The following is a 22801-nucleotide window of genomic DNA, read 5'->3' on the forward strand; positions in this document are numbered from 1 at the left end:
ACAGAGTACAGAGGATGGCAGCAACAGGACTGGAGCAGCAAACAGTCTATAAGGGACCTGAAAAAAAATAGTACAGACTGCAAAGAGAAACAGACATTCTCAAAGCTTCTATAATTACATCCAGCAGCACCAGGTCGGCAGCACCAGAAAGATGGCAGCAGCACCAGGACCGGAGCAGCACCAGGACCGGAGCAGCAGTCTATAAGGGACCTGAAAAAAAATAGTACAGAGTACAGACTACACAGGATGGCAGCAACAGGACAGGAGCAGCAGTCTACAAGGGACCTGAAAAATAATAGTACAGATTACAGACTACACAGGACGGCAGCAACAGGACAGGAGCAGCAGTCTACAAGGGACCTGAAAAATAATGGTACAGAGTACAGACCACACAGGATGGCAGCAACAGGACAGGAGCAGCAGTCTACAAGGGACCTGAAAAATAATAGTACAGAGTACAGACTACACAGGACGGCAGCATCAGGACAGGAGCAGCAGTCTACAAGGGACCTGAAAAATAATAGTACAGAGTACAGACTACACAGGACGGCAGCAACAGGACAGGAGCAGCAGTCTACAAGGGACCTGAAAAATAATAGTACAGAGTACAGACTACACAGGACGGCAGCATCAGGACAGGAGCAGCAGTCTACAAGGGACCTGAAAAATAATGGTACAGAGTACAGACTACACAGGATGGCAGCAACAGGACAGGAGCAGCAGTCTACAAGGGACCTGAAAAATAATAGTACAGAGTACAGACTACACAGGATGGCAGCAACAGGACAGGAGCAGCAGTCTACAAGGGACCTGAAAAATAATAGTACAGAGTACAGACTACACAGGACGGCAGCATCAGGACAGGAGCAGCAGTCTACAAGGGACCTGAAAAATAATAGTACAGAGTACAGACTACACAGGATGGCAGCAACAGGACAGGAGCAGCAGTCTACAAGGGACCTGAAAAATAATAGTACAGAGTACAGACTACACAGGACGGCAGCATCAGGACAGGAGCAGCAGTCTACAAGGGACCTGAAAAATAATAGTACAGAGTACAGACTACACAGGACGGCAGCAACAGGACAGGAGCAGCAGTCTACAAGGGACCTGAAAAATAATAGTACAGAGTACAGACTGCAAAGAGAAACAGACCTTTTCAAAGCTTCTATATTTACATCCAGAGTCTTGTCCTGAGTCTTGTGCTTCCATCCAGAGTCTTGAGAGTAATGGACTACCTATCTCCCCCTTTTATACATCAGTTATCTTGTATGTGTTGACATCATTTCCTGGACATGATTAGTGTGAAGTACGCATTGCGTATCGAACACATGTGTACGCATGTCCTTGCATACCAACGCGTTCCCATAGACAGTAACGTGTTTTTTTATGCAATCGTCTGCATGCGCAATATTTGCCGCCTTAAAAAAATGCTAAATGTTGCATTCGCCGGACACAACCGCACAACGCGAAACGACACGTGTACACATCCGTATGCAAACGCATGGCCCTGCGTACATCATTTTAAAGATATGTACGCATGACGCATGCGGACTCATGCGAATGTATGCGGATCATACGCAGCGCACAAACACTAATGTGAACCCGGCCTTAGTGAGCTGTACCCTGCTGAGACAAGCCTTGACATTGAAAGCTCAGAGTAAAGCTATTTAACACATTTTACAAACTTTATACTTATCATCTGTCCTATTGATTTATGCAAAGATTGTTTTATTTCTATTCCAAATTATACAGTGCACGACTCCCTATTCTTGCAAGAATTACAATATACTTTTTTTTACAGGACAAAATTATTTTGAGAGCGAATTTGCATAATTACAAAATGTCTAGGAAGCATCTTATGAAGTCCTCTGTATTTTAGCATTTCACGGTGCCTCAAGATAATAAACATTTTGTGTGTCAGTGTATAAGTGACCCAGATGAAAACAAATGCTGTGATGCCAAAATCAGTGCATACTCAGGCAGTGATAAAAATGCTCCTTCAAGAGCTCCTTCAAGAGCTTCCAATCTAAAAAGGCATTTGCAATGCTGCCACCCAGAAGTTTACAAAGCTGTGACTGAAAAAGATCACAGCAGCACCAAGAAACCAGAGCCCAGCACTTCCGGCCAGGCAAAGGAGGAGGAAAGAGTGTTTCAAACGTCAGTTACAAGATAAGTGACAAAAGTTAATGTAACAATGACAGCAGATGTGTTCAAAAAGACAGGTCATCGAGTTTGTTGTGAAGGACTGCGTACCATTATTATTTGCATAACCAGCTTTTACAGCTCTTAATGGAGAAATGGCCGCAAACTTGGTGTTTTTCTGGAAAGGAAGTATTAGAAAATTAGTGATTGAAGAAGCCCTTAACCAAAAGGAAGATACTAAAAAAGACTCTCAAAAGACGCTTTGTATTTCTTAAAATGGATGTCTGCACACGTTAGAGTGAACTATTTTGCTATCCACGTTTGATATGTTTGTGACAACAAAAAATTGTCACTAAGGCCGGGTTCACATTTGCATCGGGCAGAGCTGCGGAAGGCTGCATATTTCCTCCATTATGCCCCGCCCACTGCTGCACCTCTTCCATTCAGCTCTGCCTACGTCTGTATGTGTCCTGTGTACCTATCTTTAACATTGTGTATGCAAGCCGAACTGCATCAAACGCAACATGTTTCATTTTGTTGCAGATGGTGCAGCATCAAAACAATGCATGCAGACACATCCGCATGGCCTGCATATCCAATGTTAAAGGTACCGCAGGGCGCATGCAGACGTAGGCGGAGCTAAATGGAATAGATGTGGCAGTGGGCGGGGCTTAATGGAGGAAGTACGCAGCCCTTCGCAGCTCTGCCCAACGCAAATGTGAACTTAGCCTACTGGCAGTAAAAGATACTAAAGCTCATCACAGCACCCAGTTTCTCCAGACCTTAGTGGAAAAATTTCTGCAAGATTATGAACTCAAAAAAGAACAGGTTCTTGCTATTATAACTGATAATGCTTCAAACATAAGTACAATTAAACTGATGAATGAGAATAAGGTGAACAGCAGCTAGAAGAACATTTCACATTCAGTATGTTGGAGATGGAAGGCCACAGTCCTGTTCCCATAACGGAGGAACAAACAGATATTACTACAGAAGATCAGCAAAATGATTCTTTACAATTAGGTGACCTTGTTGAAGCTGCTTCATACCTCTTTTCTATTCATCACATGCGCTGTGTTGTGCACACGCTGCAGCTGGCAATAAGAGATAGTCTGCAAGAGGGACATGCTGGAACTCTGAGTAGCAAAGTGAAGAAATAGGCTATTGCTGCCAGAACCCCTAAAATTGATTCCATCTTGAAGAGACATGCTGGTAAAGGGGCAATTGTGGATCAAGCCACGCAGCACCTATTTAATGATTGAGCAATTGCCTGACCTGAAACCCTTCCTTGTAGATATGGCCAACCCTCAAGTAATACTACATGAAGTTCAATGGACACAGGTGGCTGAATTGAAGGAATTGCTTCATCACCCATTTACAGTGACTAAAACGTTAGTGGAAGAACTTGTTGTTTTGCCTGTCCCAAAGAGATGGCATTGCTGCTTCAATTAAATGGAGAGAGACACTGCTATTAGAAAATAACATTCTTCTGGCAGCTGTTTATGTGGACCAGAGTCACCTTATATTGCTGGATGATCAACAGCTTACTAAAGGAAAAGAAGCTTTCATTGAGGTAGCCGTTAAGATGAGTGGGCTACAGGACGGCCAAGAGCAAGAGGACTCGGATTCTGTCAGTGCTGCTGCTGTTCCTTCATCCTCATCAGATGAGGAGATTGATTTCAACAAGTATTTGGACGACATGGATCAGGCAAAGCGTTGCTGCAGGGAAAAAGATTCCACTGGCATAGAAAACAGATTGACCATATTTCACCTAAATTTTTCACTTCCTCTCAAAGAAGTAGAAGAATTCAATTGTCTGTCAATACTGACTGTGCAGGAGGCAATTCCTTTATACCCTGAAATTGTTAGCGATGTCGCCCATGTGGTCACTGCTTTACACCAACCCAAGTTAGTGCAGAGAGGTAAAGTAATTAGATCAGATGTGAGGTCATCTATGGAGGAGGATCTGATGGAGGCGAAACTATTTCTCAGAACAGATTCATAGACTGCACAAATGCTATTCAGGACGTTTTTGTTGAAAACTGTTTTTTTTTTCCCCACTTACTGCAGAGTGTATAATAAATTGTAAATCTGCGAAGTGTTTTGTTCTAAAGTTGTATTCCAATAAATATATTTTATGTTCTATCTAAATGGCGTGATTATTGTATCATAATAAAGATTAAAAGCCTGAAGCTACCATTTTACCACAGTAAATTTATCACTTAAACATGAGCCATGTATGAGGCCAGCGTCACACTGGCGAGTTTTGCGGATGTAAGAGCGCATAAAATACATCCGTAAAACACGCATTACACACGGCCCAATTATTCTCTATGCCCCCGCTCCTATCTGCCGTATTTTACTGATCCGTATTATACGGCTTTCTACGGCCGTAGAAAATCACAGCATGCTGCGTTTGTCACCGTACTGCGCAAATAATACGCCAATGAAAGTCTATGGGGGCGAGAAAAATACGGATTACACACGGACCAGCAGTGTGACTTGCGAGAAATACGCTGCGGTTTTAGAGAGAAAAGCCGGCAATTCAGTGCGGTGTACAGTAAAATCACACTGACAGCTTACAATAGAATAGGTAGAATAAATGTCTACACATAGAATAGATATATCTATTCTGTCAGTGAGACACATATATGTATATATATTAATATTTCATACAGCGCTAGATAGCAAAAGCCGGTAATTGAAGTACCGGCTTTTGCTTTCTCCTTCCTAAACCCGATATGATATGAGACATGATTACATACAGTAAACCATCTCATATCCCCATTTTTTTTTTTTGCATAATCCACACTACTAATGTTAGTAGTGTGTATGTGCAAAGTTTTCGCGCTCTAGCTATTAAATTAACCCCTTCATGACCAGCGGATTTTTCGTTTTTCCGTGTTCGTTTTTCGCTCCCCTCCTTCCCAGAGCCATAACTTTTATTTTTCCGTCAGTTTGGCCATGTGAGGGCTTATTTTTTGCGGGACGAGTTGTACTTTTGAACGACATCATTGGTTTTAGCATGTCGTGTACTAGAAAACGGGAAAAAAATTCCAAGTGCGGTGAAATTGCAAAAAAAGTGCAATCCCACATTGGTTTTTTGTTTCGCTTTTTTGCTACGTTCACTAAATGCTAAAACTGACCTGCCATTATGATTCTCCAGGTCATTACGAGTTCATAGACACCAAACATGACTAGGTTATTTTTTATGTAAGTGGTGAAAAAAAATTCCAAACTTTGCTAAAAAAAAAAAAAAAAAAGTTGCGCCATTTTCCGATACTCGTAGCGTCTCCATTTTTCATCATCTGGGGTCGGTTGAGGGCTTATTTTTTGCGTGCCGAGATGACGTTTTTAATGATAGCATTTCGGTGCAGATACGTTCTTTTGATCGCCCGTTATTGCATTTTAATGCAATGTTGCGGCGACCAAAAAAACGTAATTCTGGCGTTTCGAATTTTTTTCCCGCTACGCTGTTTAGCGATCACGTTAATACTTTTTTTTAATTGATAGATCGGGCGATTCTGAGCGCGGCGATACCAAATATGCGTAGATTTGATATTTTTTTTTATTGATTTATTTTGATTGGGGCGAAAGGGGGGTGATTTAAACTTTTATGTTTTTTTTATTTTTTTCACATTTTTTTAAACTTTTTTTTTTAACTTTTGCCCTGCTTCAATAGCCTCCATGAGAGGCTAGAAGCAGGCATAGCACGATCGGCTCTGCTACATAGCAGCGATATAACAGCAAGGACAGTACTTCCAATAACCAATAATTCTCAATCTAGCAGCGGGTTAAAGGGTAAATATAAAACTTAACTTTTACTTAAATCCTTATAAAACTCACAAACAAAAACCAAAAGTGAAAAAGTGCCAGTGTTTTAAAAAAGCCGAGAACGACCACAAAAAACACAAAACTGCTGATCGCTGCTATGTAGCAGAATTGCACGTGTGCTGTGAGCGCCGACCATAGGGTGGCGCTCACAGCGACGGGCAATCAGTAACCATAGAGGTCTCAAGGACCTCTATGGTTACCATTCACAAGCATCGCCGACCCCCGATCATGTGACGGGGGTCGGCGATGACGTCATTTCCGGCTGCCCGGCCGGAAGCGGTAGTTAAATGCCGCTGTCTGCGTTTGACAGCGGCATTTAACTAGTTGATAGGTGCGGGCAGATCGCGATTCTGCCCAAGCCTATTACAGGCACATGTCAGCTGTTCAAAACAGCTGACATGTCCCGGCTTTGGTGCGGGCTCACCGCGGAGCCCTGCATCAAAGCAGGGGAGCCGGCATCGGACGGTATAGTACGTCCAATGCCGGTAAGGGGTTAAAGGGTTATTTGGCGGAAAAAATTGGCGTGGGCTCCCGCGCAATTTTCTCCGCCAGAGTAGTAAAGCCAGTGACTGAGGGCAGATATTAATAGCCTGGAGAGGGTCCATGGTTATTGCCCCCCCCCCCCCTCCCTGGCTAAAAACATCTGCCCCCAGAAAAGGCACATCTGGAAGATGCGCCTATTCTGGCACTTGGCCACTCTCTTCCCATTCCCGTGTAGCGGTGGGATATGGGGTAATGAAGGGTTAATGTCACCTTGCTATTGTAAGGTGACATTAAGCCAGATTAATAATGAGGAGGCGTCAATTATGACACCTATCCATTATTAATCCAATAGTAGTAAAGGGTTAAAAAAACACAAGCACATTATTAAAAAAGTATTTTAATGAAATAAACACAAAGGTTTTTGTAATATTTTATTGTACTCTCAATCCACCTGAAGACCCTCACTCTGTAACAAAGAAAAAATAATAAACCATCAATATACATACCTTCCGCAGATCTGTAACGTCTCACGTTGTAAATCCATCTGAAGGGGTTAAAATATTTTACAGCCAGGAGCTCTGCTAATGCAGCTGTGCTCGTGGCTGTAAAACCCCGTGGAATGAAGGTAATGTAGGTCAATGACCAATATTTACCTTCATTCGCGGTGATGCGCCCTCTGCTGGATGTCCTTCGAGCGTGGGAAAAAATCAGAAAAGTTCCCAGGCTCGAGTTCATATGAGGACATCCAGCAGAGGGCGCATCACCGCGAATGAAGGTAACTACAGGTCATTGACCTTCTTTACCTTCATTCCCCGGGGTTTTACAGCCACGAGCACAGCTGCATTAGCAGAGCTCCTGGCTGTAAAATATTTTAACCCCTTCAGATGGATTTACATCGTGGGACGTTACAGATCTGCGGAAGGTATGTATATTGTTGGTTTATTATTTTTTCTTTGTTACAGAGCGAGGGTCTTCAGGTGGCTTGAGAGTACAATAAAATATTACAAAAACCTTTGTGTTTATTTCATTAAAATACTTTTTAATAATGTGTTTGTGTTTTTTAACCCTTTACTACTATTGGATTAATAATGGATAGGTGTCATAATTGACGCCTCTCCATTATTGGTCTGGCTTAATGTCACCTTACAATAGCAAGGTGACATTAACCCTTCATTACCCCATATCCCACTGCTACACGGGAATGGGAAGAGCGTGGCCAAGTGCCAGAATAGGCGCATCTTCCAGATGTGCCTTTTCTGGGGTGGCTGGGGGCAGATGTTTTTAGCCGGGGGGGGGGGGGGCTAATAACGCCTCTCCAGGCTATTAATATCTGCCCCCAGTCACTGGCTTTACCATTCTGGCGGAGAAAATTGCGCTGGAGCCCACGCCAATTTTTTCCGCCATGTAACCCTTAAATTTAATAGAGCGCACAAACTTTGCACATACACACTACTAACATTAGTAGTGTGGAATATGCACAAAAAAATGGGGATATGAGATGGTTTACTGTATGTAACCATGTCTCATATCATGTCGGGTTTGTGAAGGAGATAGCAAACGCCGGCAATTGAATTACCGGCTTTTCACATATCTCGCGCTGAATGAAATATAAATACAGTGTATGTGTGTATATATATATATATATATATATATATATATATATATATATATATATATATAAATAGAAGAAATAGATGTGGCACTCACCCAGGTTTTGCTGCAAATCAATGTCCTTTATTCATCCAAAAAACGGAACAGACATGGTAAGGAGAGGCGGCGTATAGAGGGTAGCGGTGCGGGGAGTGAGGAGAGGATAACGGCCGTTTCGCGCCTGTGCGCTTCCACGGGTCCAGCATGTCTCAATGACATATATATATTTTTATATATATATATATATATATATATATATATATATATATATATACAGTTAGGTCCATATATATTTGGACAGAGACAACATTTTTCTAATTTTGGTTATAGACATTACCACAATGAACTTTAAACAAAACAATTCAGATGCAGTTGAAGTTCAGACTTTCAGCTTTCATTTCAGGGTATCCACATTAAAATTGGATGAAGGGTTTAGGAGTTTCAGCTCCTTAACATGTGCCACCCTGTTTTTAAAGGGACCAAAAGTAATTGGACAATTGACTCCAAGGCTATTTCATGGACAGGTGTGGGCAATCCCTTCGTTATGTCATTCTCAATTAAGCAAATAAAAGGCCTGGAGTTGATTTGCGGTGTGGTGCTGCATTTGGAAGGTTTTGCTGTGAAGTAAACATGCGGTAAAGGAGCTCTCCATGCAGGTGAAACAAGCCATCCTTAAGCTGTGAAAACATTAAAAACTCATCCGAGAAATTGCTACAATATTAGGAGTGGCAAAATCTACAGTTTGATACATCCTGAGAAAGAAAGAAAGCACTGGTGAACTCATCAATGCAAAAAGACCTGGGCGCCCACGGAAGACAACAGTGGTGGATGATTGCAGAATAATCTCCATGGTGAAGAGAAACCCCTTCACAACAGCCGACCAAGTGACCAACACTCTCCAGGAGGTCGGCGTATCAATATCCAAATCTACCATAAAGAGAAGACTGCATGAAAGTAACTACAGAGGGTTCACTGCACGGTGCAGCCACTCATAAGCATCAAGAATAAAAAGGCTAAAAAACATCTAAAAAAGCCGCACAGTTCTGGAAGAACATTCTATGGACAGATAAAACCAAGATCAACCTCTACCAGAATGATGGAAAGAGAAAAGTATGGTGAAGGCGCGGTCCAGCTCATGATCCAAAGCATACCACATCATCTGTAACACCCCGCGGAGGCAGTGTGATGGCGCGGGCATGCATAAACCCGGTGGAGGCAGTGTGATGGCGCGGGCATGCATAAACCCGGCGGAGGCAGTGTGATGGCGCGGGCATGCATAAACCCGGTGGAGGCAGTGTGATGGCGCGGGCATGCATAAACCCGGCGGAGGCAGTGTGATGGCGCGGGCATGCATAAACCCGGCGGAGGCAGTGTGATGGCGCGGGCATGCATAAACCCGGCGGAGGCAGTGTGATGGCGCGGGCATGCATAAACCCGGCGGAGGCAGTGTGATGGCGCGGGCATGCATAAACCCGGCGGAGGCAGTGTGATGGCGCGGGCATGCATGGCTGCCAGTGGCACTGGGTCACTAGTGTTTATTGATGATGTGACACAGGACAGAAGAATGAATTCTGAGGTCTTCAGAGCCGCCATACTGTGTGCTCAGATCCAGCCAAATGCAGCCAAACTGATTGGTCGTCGCTTCATACTACAGATGGACAATGACCCAAAACATAAAGTCAAAGCAACCCAGGAGTTTATTAAAGCAAAGAAGTGAATATTCTTGAATGACCAAGTCAGTCACCTGATCTCAACCCAATTGAGCAGCATTTCACTTGTTAAAGACTAAACTTCAGACAGAAAGACCCAGAAACAAACAGCAACTGAAAACCACCGCAGTGAAGGCCGAGCATCAAAAAGGAGGAAACACAGCGTCTGGTGATGTCCATGAGTTCAAGACTTCAGGCATTCATTGCCAACAAAGGGTTTTCAACCAAGTACTAAAAATGAACATTTCATTTAAAATTATTGAATCTGTCCAATTACTTTTGGTCTCTTTAAAAACAGGGTGGCACATGTTAAGGAGCTGAAACTCCAAAACCCGTCATCCAATTTTAATGTGGATACCCTCAAATGAAAGCTGAAAGTCTGAACTTCAACTGCATCTGAATTGTTTTGTTTAACCCCTTTCTGCCATTAGACGTACTATTCCGTCCATGTGGGGTGGGCTTTACTTCCCAAGGACGGAATAGTATGTCATAGCCGATCGGCCGCGCTCACGGGGGGAGCGCGGCCGATCGCGGCCGGGTGTCAGCTGCTTATCGCAGCTGACATCCGGCACTATGTGCCAGGAGCGGTCACGGACCGCCCCCGACACATTAACCCCCGGCACACCGCGATCAAACATGATCGCGATGTGCCGGCGGTGCAGGGAAGCATCGCGCAGGGAGGGGGCTCCCTGCGGGCTTCCCTGAGACCCCTGCAGCAACGCGATGTGATCGCGTTGCTCCGGGGGTCTCCTACCTCCCTCCCTGCATCAAGTCCCGGATCCAATATGGCCGCGGATCCGGGTCCTGCAGGGAGGGAGGTGGCTTACCAAGTGCCTGCTCAGAGCAGGCACTTCGTAACTCTGCACTGCTCTCAGACAGATCGGTGATCTGTCAGAGTGCTGTGCAAACTTGCAGATCACCGATCTGTATTGTCCCCCCCGGGACAAAGTAAAAAAGTAAAAAAAAAAATTTTACAAGTGTGTAAAAAAAAAATATATATTATTCCCATAAATACATTTCTTTATCTAAATAAAAAAAAAACAATAAAAGTACACATATTTAGTATCGCCGCGTCCGTAACGACCCGACCTATAAAACTGGCCCACTAGTTAACCCCTTCAGTAAACACCGTAAGAAAAAAAAAAAAAAACGAGGCAAAAAACGCTTTATTATCATACCGCCGAACAAAAAGTGGAATAACACGCGATCAAAAAGACCGATATAAATAACCAGGGTACCGCTGAAAGCGTCATCTTGTCCCGCAAAAAATGAGCCGCCATACAGCAACATCAGCAAAAAAATAAAAAAGTTATAGTCCTCAGAATAAAGCGATGCAAAAATAATTATTTTTTCTATAAAATAGTTTTAATCGTATAAAAGCGCCAAAACATAAAAAAATGATATAAATGAGGTATCGCTGTAATCGTACTGACCCGAAGAATAAAACTGCTTTATCAATTTTACCAAACGCGGAACGGTATAAACGCCTCCCCCAAAAGAAATTCATGAATAGCTGGTTTTTGGTAATTCTGCCTCACAAAAATCGGAATAAAAGGCGATCAAAAAATGTCACGTGCCCGAAAGTGTTACCAATAAAAACGTCAACTCGTCCCGCAAAAAACAAGACCTCACATGACTCTGTGGACTCAAATATGGAAAAATTATAGCTCTCAAAATGTGGTAACGCAAAAAATATTTTTTGCAATAGAAAGCGTCTTTCAGTGAGTGACGGCTGCCAATCATAAAAATCCGCTAAAAAATCTGCTATAAAAGTAAATCAAACCCCCCTTCATTACCCCCTTAGTTAGGGAAAAGTAAAAAAAATTTTAAAAATTTATTTATTTCCATTTTCCCATTAGGGTTAGGGCTAGGGCTAGGGTTAGGGCTAGGGTTAGGGCTAGGGTTAGGGCTAGGGTTAGGGCTAGGGTTATGGTTAGGGCTAGGGTTAAGGCTACAGTTAGGGTTAAGGCTACAGTTAGGGTTAAGGCTACAGTTAGGGTTAAGGCTACAGTTAGGGTTAAGGCTACAGTTAGGGTTGGGGCTAAAGTTAGGGTTAGGGTTTGGATTACATTTGCGGTTGGGAATAGGGTTGGGATTAGGATTAGGGGTGTGTCTGGGTTAGAGGTGTGGTTAGGGTGACCGTTGGAATTAGAGTTAGGGGTGTGTTTGGATTAGGGTTTCAGTTATAATTGGGGGGTTTCCACTGTTTAGACACATCAGGGGCTCTCCAAACGCAACATGGCGTCCGATCTCAATTCCAACCAATTCTGCGTTGAAAAAGTAAAACAGTGCTCCTTCCCTTCCGAGGTCTCCCGTGTGCCCAAACAGGAGTTTACCCCAATATATGGGGTATCAGCGTACTCAGGACAAATAGGACAACAACTTTTAGGGTCCAAGTTCTCCTGTTACCCTTGGGAAAATACAAAACTGGGGGCTAAAAGATAAGTTTTGTGGGAAAAAAATTTTGTTTTAATTTTCACGGCTCTGCGTTATAAACTGTAGTGAAATACGTGTGGGCTCAAAGTTCTCACAACACATCTAGATAAGTTCCTTTGGGGGTCTAGTTTCCAATATGGGGTCACTTGTTGGGGGTTTCTACTGTTTAGGTACATCAGGGGCTCTGCAAACGCAATGTGACGCCTGCAGACCATTCCATCTAAGTCTGCATTCCAAATGGCGCTCCTTCCCTTCCGAGCCCTCCCATGCGCCCAAACGGTGGTTCCCCTACACATATGGGGCATCAGCGCACTCAGGACAAATTGGACAACAAATTTTGGGGTCCAATTTCTCCTGTTACCCTCGAGAAAATACAAAACTGGGGGCTAAAAAATAATTTTGGGGGGAATTTTTCTTTTTATTTTCACGGCTCTGCGTTAGAAACTGTAGTGAAACACTTGGGGACTCAAAGTTCTCACAACACATCTAGATAAGTTCCTTGGGGGGTCTAGTTTCCAATATGGGGTCACTTGTGGGGGGTTTCTATTGTTTAGGTACATTAGGGGCTCTGCAAACGCAATGTGACGCCTGCAGACCATTCCATCTAAGTCTGTATTTCAAATGGCGCTCCTTCCCTTCCGAGCCTTCCCATGCGCCCAAACGGTGGTTCCCCCCCACATATGGGGTATCAGTGCACTCAGGACAAATTGCACAACAAATTTTGGGGTCCAATTTCTCCTGTTCCCCTCGGGAAAATACAAAACTGGGGGCTAAAAAATAATATTTGTGGGAAAAAAAATTTGTTTTATTTTTACGGCTCTGCATTATAAACTTCTGTGAAGCTCTTGGTGGGTCAAAGTGCTCACAACACATCTAGATAAGTTCCTTAGGGGGTCTACTTTCCAAAATGGTGTCACTTGTGGGGGGTTTCATGTTTAGGCACATCAGTGGCTCTCCAAACGCAACATGGCGTCTCATCTCAATTCCTGTGAATTTTGCATTGAAAAGTCAAACGGCGCTCCTTCCCTTCCGAGCTCTCCCATGCGCCCAAACAGTGGTTTACCCCCACATATGGGGTATCAGCGTACTGAGGACAAATTGTACAACAACTTTTTGGTTCCAATTTCTTCTCTTACCATTGGGAAAATAAAAAATTGGGGGCGAAAAGATAATTTTTGTGAAAAAAAAAATGATTTTTTTATTTTTACGGTTCTGCATTATAAACTTCTGTGAAGCACTTGGTGGGTCAAAGTGCTCACCATACCTCTAGATAAGTTCCTTAGGGGGTCTACTTTCCAAAATGGTGTCACTTGTGGGGGGTTTCAATGTTTAGGCACATCAGTGGCTCTTCAAACGCAACATGGCGTCCCATCTCAATTCCTGTCAATTTTGCATTGAAAGGTCAAACGGCACTCCTTCCCTTCCGAGGTCTCCCATGCGCCCAAACAGTGATTTACCCCCACATATGGGGTATCAGAGTACTCAGGACAAATTGTGCAACAACTTTTTGGTTCCAAATTCTTCTCTTACCATTGGGAAAATAAAAAATTGGGGGCGAAAAGATCATTTTTTTTACAAAAAATATTTTTTATTTTTATGGTTCTGCATTATAAACTTCTGTGAAGCACTTGGTGGGTCAAAGTGCTCGCCACACCTCTAGATAAGTTCCTTAGGGGGTCTACTTTCCAAAATGGTGTCACTTGTGGGGGGTTTCAATGTTTAGGCACATCAGTGGCTCTCCAAACGCAACATGGCGTCCCATCTCAATTCCAGTCAATTTTGCATTAAAAAGTCAAATGGCGCTCCTTCGCTTCCAAGCTCTGTCATGCGCCCAAACAGTGGTTTACCTCCACTTATGTGGTATCAGCGTACTCAGGACAAATTGTACAACAAGGTTTGGGGTCCATTTTCTCCTGTAACTCTTGGCAAAATAAAACAAATTGGAGCTGAAGTAAATTTTTTGTGAAAAAAAGTAAAATGTTAATTTTTATTTAAACATTCCAAAAATTCCTGTGAAACACCTGAAGGGTTAATAAACTTCTTAAATGTGGTTTTGAGAACCTTGAGGGGTGCAGTTTTTAGAATGGTGTCACACTTGGGTATTTTCTATCATATAGACCCCTCAAAATGACTTCAAATGAGATGTGGCCCCTAAAATAAAATGGTGTTGTAAAAATGAGAAATTGCTGGTCAACTTTTAACCCTTATAACTCCCTAACAAAAAAAAATTTTGGTTCCAAAATTGTGCTGATGTAAAGTAGACATGTGGGAAATGTTACTTATTAAGTATTTTGTGTGACATATCTCTGTGATTTAATTGCATAAAAATTCAAAGTTGGAAAATTGCAAAATTTTCAAAATTTTCGCCATATTTCAGTTTTTTTCACAAATAATCGCAAGTAATATCAAAGAAATTTTACCACTATCATGAAGTACAATATGTCACGAGAAAACAATGTCAGAATCACCGGGATCCGTTGAAGCGTTCCAGAGTTATAACCTCATAAAGGGACAGTGGTCAGAATTGTAAAAATTGGCCCCGACATTAACGTGCAAACCACCCTTGGGGGTAAAGGGGTTAAAATTCATTGTGGTAATGTCTATAAATAAAATTAGAATAATGTTGTCTCTGTCCAAATATATATAGACCTAACTGTATATACTGTATATATGTTTTAACGAACATTTGAGCCCATAAATCCATTAGATGTCGGTTTTGCAAGCCTTCGAGAAAATATCGCAGTACGGATGCCATAAGGATTACATACGGAGGATGATGCGCAAAATATGCTGCCACACCCTGCTACGGATGACATTTGGATCACTATTTTGGGAACATTTCTGCGTATTACGGCCGTAAAATACTCTCACGTGGCCTACAAGCTCCATTACATGAGACAGCCGTAATTTACTCTCGTGGGCTTCTTGTGCATCGCGGAAAGAGCCAGGTGATCTGTTAGGTCGGCCAGAAAGCAGCGTGGATTTCGCATTCCGCACTGTCTTTGATTGTACATGATTTGTACAACCATTGGCAAAAATTATGTAATCATCGGCCTTGGAGGATGTTCATTCATTTGTTTATTTTTTATTAAAAAAAAGCAGATCACAGACATGGCACAAAACTACAGTCATTTCAAATGACAACTTTCTGGCTTTAATAAACACTAAAAGAAATCAAGAACAAAAAATGTTGTAGTCAGTAGCTACACATCCGGCTATCGCAGCTGACATCCGGCACTATGTGCCAGGAGCGGTCACGGACTGCTTCTGGCACATTAACCCCCAGAACACTGCGATCAAACATTTTCCCATTAGGGTTAGGGCAGGGCTAGGGTTAGGACTAGGGTTGGGGTTAGGACTAGGGTTGGGGCTAGGGTTAGGGTTTCAGTTATAATTGGGGGGTTTCCACTGTTTCGGCACATCAGGGGCTCTCCAAACGCGACATGGCGTCCGATCTCAATTCCAGCCAATTCTGCATTGAAAAAAGTAAAACAGTGCTCCTTCCCTTCCAAGCTCTCCCGTGTGTCCAAACAGGGGTTTACCCCAACATATGGGGTATTGGCATACTCAGGACAAATTGGACAACAACTTTTGGGGTCCAATTTCTCTTGTTACCCTTGGGAAAATAAAAATTTTAGGGGCTAAAAAAACATTTTTGTGAGAATAAAAATTATTTATTTTCACGGCTCTGCGTTATAAACTGTAGTGAAACACTTGGGGGTTCAAAGTTCTCATAACACATCTAGATAAGTTCCTTGGGGGGTCTAGTTTCCAATATTGGGTCACTTGTGGGGGGTTTCTACAGTTTAGTTACATCAGGGGCTCTGCAAATGCAACGTGACGCCCGCAGACCATTCCATCTAAGTCTGCATTCCAAACGGCGCTCCTTCCCTTCCAAGCTCTGCCATGTGCCCAAACAGTGGTTCCCCCCCACATAAGGGGTATCAGCGTACTCAGGACAAATTGGACAACTTTTGGGGTCCAATTTCTCCTGTTACCCTTTAGAAAATATAAAATGGGGGCTAAAATATAATTTTTGTGGAAAAAAAATGATTTTTTATTTTCACGGCTCTGCGTTATAAACTGTAGTGAAACATTTGGGGGTTCAAAGCTCTCACAACACACCTAGTTCCTTAGGGGGTCTACTTTCCAAAATGGTGTCACTTTTGGGGGGTTTCAATGTTTAGGCACATCAGTGGCTCTCCAAATGCAACATGGCGTCCCATTTCAATTCCAGTCAATTTTGCATTGAAAAGTTAAACGTCGCTCCTTCACTTCTGAGCTCTCCCATGCGCCCAAACAGTGGTTTACCCCTACATGTGGGGTATCAGCGTACTCAGGACAAATTGCACAACAACTTTTGGGGTCCAATTTCTTCTCTTACCCTTGGGAAAATAAAAAATTGGGGGTGAAAAGGTCATTTTTGTGAAAAAAATATGATTTGTTATTTTTATGGCTCTGCATTATAAACTTCTGTGAAGCACTTGGTGGGTCAAAGTGTTCACCACACATCTAGATAAGTTCCTTAGGGGGGTCTACTTTCTAAAATGGTGTCACTTGTGGGGGGTTTCAATGTTTAGGCACATCAGTGGCTCTCCAAACACAACATGGCGTCCCATCTCAATTCCAGTCAATTTTGCATTGAAAAGTCAAATTGCCCTCCTTCGCTTCCGAGCGCTGCCATGTGCCCAAACAGTGGTTTACCCCCACATATGGGGTATCAGCGTACTCAGGACAAATTGTACAACAACTTCTGGGATCTATTTTCTCCTGTTACTCTTGGTAAAATAAAACAAATTGGAGCTGAAGTAAATTTTGTGTGAAAAAAGTTAAAAGTTCATTTTTATTTAAACATTCCAAAAATTCCTGTGAAGCACCAGAAGGGTTAATAAACTTCTTGAATGTGGTTTTGAGCACCTTGAGGGGTGCAGTTTTTAGAATGGTGTCACACTTGGGTATTTTCAATCATATAGACCCCTCAAAATGACTTCAAATGTGATGTGGTGCCTAAAAAAAAAAATGGTGTTGTAAAAATGAGAAATTGCTGGTCAACTTTTAACCCTTATAACTCCCTAACAAAAAAAAATTTTGGCTCCAAAATTGCGCTTATGTAAAGTAGACATGTGGGAAATGTTACTTATTAAGTATTTTGTGTGACATATCTCAGTAACTTAAGGGCATAAAAATTCAAATTTGGAAAATTGTGACATTTTCAAAATGTTTGCCAAATTTCCGTTTTTTTTTTTCACAAATAAACACAAGTCTTATCGAAGAAATTTTACCACTATCATGGAGTACAATATGTCACGAGAAAACAGTGTCAAAATCTTCAGGATCTGTTGAAGCGTTCCAGAGTTATAACCTCATAAAGGGACAGTGGTCAGAATTGTAAAAATTGGCCCGGTCATTAACGTGCAAACCACCCTTGGGGCTTAAGGGGTTAAAGGCAAACATACTGGTAGACCAAGGAAGACTTCAAAGCTTCAAGATCGGAAACTTAAAGCAATATGTCTCCAAAACAGGAAATGCACAACAAAACAAATGAGGAACGAATTGGAGGAAAGTGGAGTCAACGTCTGTGACCGAACTGTAAGAAACCGCCTAAAGGAATTGGGATTTACATACAGAAAAGCTAAATGAAAGCCATCATTAACACCTAAACAGAAAAAAACAAGGTTACAATGGGCTAAGGAAAAGCAATCATGGACTGTGGATGACTGGATGAAAGTCATATTCAGTGATGAATCGTGATTCTGCATTGGACAAGGTGATGATGATGGAACTTCTGTTTGGTGCCGTTCCAATGAAATTAATAAAAATGACTGCCTGAAGAGAACATGCAAATTCCACAGTCATTGATGATATGGGGCTGCATGTCAGGTAAAGGCACCGGGGAGATGGCTGTCATTACATCTTCAATAAATGCACAAGTTTATGTTGATATTTTGGACACTTTTCTTATCCCATCAATCAAAAGGATATTTGGGGACGATGAAATCATTTTTCAAGATGATAACGCATCCTTCCATAGAGCAAAAACCGAAAACCTTCCTGGAAAATAGACACATAAGGTCAATGTCATGGGCTGCAAATAGTCCGGATCTCAATCCAATTGAAAATCTTTGGTGGAAGTTGGAGAAAATGGTCCATGACAAGAATCCAACCTGCAAAGCTGATCTGGGGACAGCAACCAGAGAAAGATGGAGGCAGATCGATGAAGAGTCCTGTGTGACCCTCATTAAGTCCAGGCCTCAGAGACTGCAAGCTGGTAGAAAAGCCAGAGGTGGCGCAACAAAATACTACTGATGTGTTGGAGGGTTTTTTTGTTTGTTTTTCATGATTCCATAATTTTTCCCCTCTGCTTGTTCTAAAAAAGTAACCATTACTGACTCCCACATTTTTCGTTCTTGATTTATTTTAGTGTTTGTTAAAGCCAGAAAGTTGTCATTTGAAATTACTGTAGTTTTGTGCCGTGTCTGTGATCGTTTTTTTTTTTTTTTTTTTAAATAAACAACTGAATGAACATCCTCCAAAGTCGGTGACTCCATAATTTTTGCCAGGGGTTATAGTCTGGTTAATCCTGCCACTGGTGTTTCTCCATGGGGAAGGGAGTCCAGGCGTTATACTGAATTAAGGGTCTGCTCAACTCACCAGGCGATGGAGCCGGTGGTGCTGGCAGCAAAAATGGTGCCGATGTCCCAGTAGTGGAACCACCATGGTGATGATCTCGCGTGTTTCTCTGGAGATATGACTTCAGTGTAATTCGGGCAGGTTGTGTCACATTCTTGAACATCTTTCCTTTTTTCTTTTCTTACCCATAATCACTGAAGTCAGCCATTACTTCTTTATCTCAGTGTAGTGGGAGCTTTACATCAATTGTCTGCTCCCATGAAAGCCCAGACACTAACCAGTGTGTATTTATTGTATGCAATATATACAGCACTCTTAGTATATCCTATGCAATGTATACAGCAGTCTCAGTGTCTCCTATGGGATGTGTGTGTGTATATAGTATATATTCAGCAGTCTATCTAATATGTGTGGGTGCAATAGGCCCTGCAGAGTTGATGTGCAAGGCCGGATTAAAAGTGTTGTGATTAACAAGCTCGGAGAATCTACAGTTAGGGCCAGAAATATTTGGACAGTGACACAATTTTCGCGAGTTGGGCTCTGCATGCCACCACATTGGATTTGAAATGAAACCTCTACAACAGAATTCAAGTGCAGATTGTAACGTTTAATTTGAAGGGTTGAACAAAAATATCTGATAGAAAATGTAGGAATTGTACACATTTCTTTACAAACACTCCACATTTTAGGAGGTCAAAAGTAATTGGACAAATAAACATAACCCAAACAAAATCTTTTTATTTTCAATATTTTGTTGCAAATCCTTTGGAGGCAATCACTGCCTTAAGTCTGGAACCCATGGACATCACCAAACGCTGGGTTTCCTCCTTCTTAATGCTTTGCCAGGCCTTTACAGCCGCAGCCTTCAGGTCTTGCTTGTTTGTGGGTCTTTCCGTCTTAAGTCTGGATTTGAGCAAGTGAAATGCATGCTCAATTGGGTTTAGATCTGGAGATTGACTTGGCCATTGCAGAATGTTCCACTTTTTGGCACTCATGAACTCCTGGGTAGCTTTGGCTGTATGCTTGGGGTCATTGTCCATCTGTACTATGAAGCGCCGTCCAATCAACTTTGCAGCATTTGGCTGAATCTGGGCTGAAAGTATATCCCGGTACACTTCAGAATTCATCCGGCTACTCTTGTCTGCTCTTATGTCATCAATAAACACAAGTGACCCAGTGCCATTGAAAGCCATGCATGCCCATGCCATCACGTTGCCTCCACCATGTTTTACAGAGGATGTGGTGTGCCTTGGATCATGTGCCGTTCCCTTTCTTCTCCCCATCATTCTGGTACAGGTTGATCTTTGTCTCATCTGTCCATAGAATACTTTTCCAGAACTGAGCTGGCTTCTTGAGGTGTTTTTCTGTCTATTTTTGGTATTGATGAATGGTTTGCATCTAGATGTGAACCCTTTGTATTTACTGTCATGGAGTCTTCTCTTTACTGTTGACTTAGAGACAGATACACCTACTTCACTGAGAGTGTTCTGGACTTCAGTTGATGTTGTGAACTGGTTCTTCTTCACCAAATTAAGTATGCGGCGATCATCCACCACTGTTGTCATCCGTGGACGCCCAGGCCTTTTTGAGTTCTCAAGCTCACCAGTCAATTCCTTTTTTCTCAGAATGTACCCAACTGTTGATTTTGCTACTCCAAGCATGTCTGCTATCTCTCTGATGGATTTTTTCTTTTTTTTCAGCCTCAGGATGTTCTGCTTCACCTCAATTGAGAGTTCCTTTGACCGCATGTTGTCTGCTCACAGCAACAGCTTCCAAATGCAAAACCACACACCTGGAATCCACCCCTGACCTTTTAACTACTTCATTGATTACAGGTTAACGAGGGAGACGCCTTCAGAGTTAATTGCAGCCCTTAGAGTCCATTGTCCAATTACTTTTGGTCCCTTGAAAAAGAGGACGCTATGCATTACAGAGCTATGATTCCTAAACCCTTTCTCCGATTTGGATGTGGAAACTATCATATTGCAGCTGGGAGTGTGCACTTTCAGCCCATATTATATATATAATTGTATTTCTGAACATGTTTTTGTAAACAGCTAAAATAACAAAACTTGTGTCACTGTCCAAATATTTCTGGCCCTAACTGTATAGGTGTAGTGTCCAGCATAAGATTCTGCTTTAACTAAATGCAGGTGGGGTTTATATACACCCCTGTTAGGGCTTTATGCCAACAAGCAAGAAACTGTTTTTTGGGACTCAGAGATTTGTGTCTAAGTGTCTGGTTCAATCCAGAATGTCAGGGACTTGGAATGTGTAGGGGGAAGGTTTCTCTGTAAATGTTCTGCGGGATACATTTACAGCATAAAATGGAGACAGAGAACACAAAATGAACCCTGCTTTCCCACTTAGGAGACTCAGATACTGTTGTATATACATCACATATGTGATGTATACAGCAGTCTGTGTCTCCTATGTGATGCATACAACAGTCTGTCTCCTTTGTGATGTATACAACAGTCTCAGTGTCTTTTGTGATTTATTTACAGCAATCTCAGTATATATATGTGTATGTATATGTGAGGCATTTAGTACTTCATGTTTCCTATGTGATGTATATACAGTAGACTTGGTATCTCATGTGTTGTGTATATAGCAGTCTTGGTGTATCCTATTTAGTGTGTGTGTGTGTATAAGGCAGTTTGTGTTTCCTATGTGTTTTTTACAATGACAATCCCATTAAGTGAGCGGTTTCCCGGTGTTGGCTCTAATAAGGAGAAGAGAGACCATTGTGACGCCGTATCTCAGACGAGTAGACAGCGAACGCTGCCAGGGCTCTTCAGTAGAGACAGAGTGATTGTATTTTACCTTGCATGAACTCCTCTATATCAGTGAAATCCTGAAAAACCATGAAGTCTATCTCATTAGGAGACTGGACACAGAAGAACCGGCGTGGTGGGAAGAGGGTCTGAGCGCTTCCAGGGGTGATTAAAAGGTGATGCCTTTCTGTTCACAGGAAGTACACAACACTGAAGACTAAAGATCGCATGACACCAAAGCCTAAGATGGAGGGTTCAAGATGTAATGGTGCAACAGAGCTGGGATGAAACCAGTTGCAGAGCTGGAGTATTGCCGGTGAGTAACCTCCATGTGCAAAGGACAAAATCTGCAGCGCTCCTGTCTGTGCTGTATTATCCATGACGTAAAAAGTAAGACGCTTAATGAGTCCAGTGTCCTGATTCACTATAGGGAGCAGGACATGTACCAGGAGCTCAGTGTGAGGAGCCGAAAATCACAGGATGTGTATCTGGAGCTCACTGTGAGGAGCCAAGATCTCAGGACATGTATCAGGAGCTCAGTGTGAGGAGCCAAGATCTCAGGACATGTATCAGGAGCTCAGTGTGAGAAGCCAAGATCTCAGGACATGTATCTGGAGCTCAGTGTGAGGAGCCAAGATCTCAGGACATGTATCTGGAGCTCAGTGTGAGGAGCCAAGATCTCAGGACATGTATCTGGAGCTCAGTGTGAGGAGCCAAGATCTCAGGACATGTATCTGGAGCTGTGTGAGGAGTGAAGATGAGTATGAAGGAGACTGAAGGGAACAGAGGAGTCAAGAAATAAGGATCTCTAGACTACCCGAGAATCTAAAGGTGAGAGAAGTCTAAAGCTAGAAGATAAAGGGGTCTAGTAGTTTCAGAGGGGTCTTGTGATGACAGGTGAGTCAAGCAGAGACAGAGGAATCTGGATTCATCTAAGGCGGTATGTAGGAGACTGATGGAGCGGGCAGAGGAGTGTAGCAGTGCACTAAAGTCAAAAGGAGACTAAGAATAAGTAATACAGAAATAAAAAGAAAAACGCCTAGTAGGAGGAGATGAGTGAAGTGTTTACTGGTCTTTCTGGGGAATTCTGGCTCTGCTGTATTTGGAACAATGATGCAGCCTCTGAAGAAAACGCAA

At 42.5% G+C, this 22801-nt stretch overlaps 1 protein-coding gene across 6 annotated transcripts in view; it reads left to right on the top strand.

Moving 5' to 3' along the window:
• ATP2B2 (ATPase plasma membrane Ca2+ transporting 2) overlaps positions 1-22801 on the top strand; it is a 278639-nt gene that overhangs the window by 30301 nt on the left and 225537 nt on the right. For all 6 annotated transcript variants that reach the window (XM_069735950.1, XM_069735951.1, XM_069735953.1 and 3 more), the window contains exon 2: positions 21862-21980. The gene's annotated coding sequence lies outside the window, so the exon portion shown is untranslated. The remainder of the gene's footprint in view (positions 1-21861; positions 21981-22801) is intronic.

Source organism: Ranitomeya imitator, chromosome 8 (genome assembly GCF_032444005.1).
Source record: "Ranitomeya imitator isolate aRanImi1 chromosome 8, aRanImi1.pri, whole genome shotgun sequence".
NCBI lineage: Eukaryota > Metazoa > Chordata > Amphibia > Anura > Dendrobatidae > Ranitomeya > Ranitomeya imitator.